Raw genomic sequence first — 2,327 nt, forward strand, 5'->3', positions numbered from 1 at the left:
TCATAATGATCATCATGGTTTCGATAGCAACCAACATTTATTATGATTAATATGCTAATTATGATCAAGATCATCATAATGATCATCATAGTTGCCATAACAAAGATAATTTGTTATGATTAATTTGCTAATTATGATCAAGATCATCATAATGATCATCATAGTTGCCATTGCAACCATCATTTTTTATGATTAATATGCTAATTATGATCTAATTCATCATAATGATCATCATGGTTGCCATGGCAACTATAATTTATTATGATTAATATGCTAATTATGATCAAAATCATCATAATGAACATCATATTTGCCATGACAACCATCATTTATTATGATTAATATGCTAATTATGATCAAGATCATCATAATGATCATCATAGTTGCCATGGTAACCATCATTTATTATGATTAATATGCTTATTATGATCAAAATCATCATAATGATCAGCATGGTTGCGATAGCAACCAACATTTATTATAATTATTATACTGAATATGATCAAAATCACCATAATGATCATCATAGTTGCCATGGCAACCATGATTTATTTTGATTAATATGCTAATTATTATCAAAATCATCATAATGATCATCATGGTTGCCATGGCAATTATAATTTATTATGAACAATATGCTAATTATGATCAAAATAATCATAATGATCATAATAGTTGCCATATCAACCATCATTTATTACGATTAATGTGCTAATTATCATCAAAATCATCATAATGATCATCATGGTTGCCATGGCAACCATCATTCATTAGGATTAACATGCTAATTATGATCAAGATCATCATAATGATCATCATAGTTGCCATAGCAACCATCATTTATTATGATTTATATGCTAATTATGATCAAAATCATCATCATGAGCATCATTGTTACCATCATTTATTATGATTAATGTGCTAATTATGATCAAGATCATCATAATGAGCATCATAGTTGCGATAGCAACCATAAATTATCCTGATTAATATGTTAATTATGATCAAGATCATCATAATGATCATCATGTTTGCCATGGTAACCGTCATTTAGTATGACTAATATGCTAATTATGATCACAATCATCATAATGAGCATCATGGTTGCCATGGCAACCATCATTTATTATGATCAATATGCTAATTATGATCAAAATCATCATAATGTTCATCATAGTTGCTATTGCAACCATCATTTATTATGATTAAAATGGTAATTATGATCAAGATCATCATAATGATCATCATAGTTGCCCTTGCAAGCATCATTTATTGTGATTAATATGCTAAATATGATCAATTTCTTCATAATCATCATCATGGTTGCCATTGCAACCATAATTTATTATGATTAATATGCTAATTATGATCAAAATCATCATAATAATCGTCATAGTTGCCATTGCAACCATCATTTATTATGATTGATATGCTAATTATGGTCAAAATCATCATAATGATTAGAATGGTTGCAATAGCAACCATCATTTATTATAATTAATATGCTAATTATGATCAAAATCATAATAATGATAATCATGGTTGCCATGGCAACCATAATTTACTATGATTAATATGTTAATTATGATCAAGATCATCATAATGATCATCATAGTTGCAATAGCAACCATCATTTATTATGATTAATATGCTAATTTTAATCAAGATCATCATAATGATCATCATAGCTGCCATGGCAACCATCATATATTATGAATAATATGCTATATATGAGCAAGATCATCATAATGAGCATCATGGTTGCCATAACAACCATAATTTATTATGATTAATATGTTAATTATGATCAAAATCATCATAATGATCATCATAGTTGCCATAGCAACCATAATTTATTATGATTAATATGCTAATTATGATCAAAATCATCATAATAAGCATTATGGTTGCAATGAAAACCCTCATTTATTATGATTAATATGCTAATTATAAAAAAAATCATCATAATTATCATCATGGTTGCAATGGCAACCATCATTTATTATGATTAATATGCTAATTATGATCAAGATCATCATATTGATCATCATAGTTGCCATAGCAACCATCATTTATTATGATTAATATGCTAATTATGATCAAAATCATCATAATGAGCATCATGGTTGCCAAGGCAAGCATCATTTATTATGATTAATATGCTAATTATGATCAAAATCATCATAATGATAATCAGGGTTGCCATGGAAACCATAATTTATTATGATTAATATGCTAACTATGATCAAAATCATCATAATGAGCATCATAGTTGCCATATCAACCAACAATTATTATGACTAATATGCTAATTACGATGAAGATCA

Source organism: Dendronephthya gigantea, unplaced genomic scaffold, assembly GCF_004324835.1.
Source record: "Dendronephthya gigantea isolate DGI-Jeju-01 unplaced genomic scaffold, DenGig_1.0 000341F, whole genome shotgun sequence".
Lineage (NCBI taxonomy): Eukaryota > Metazoa > Cnidaria > Anthozoa > Malacalcyonacea > Nephtheidae > Dendronephthya > Dendronephthya gigantea.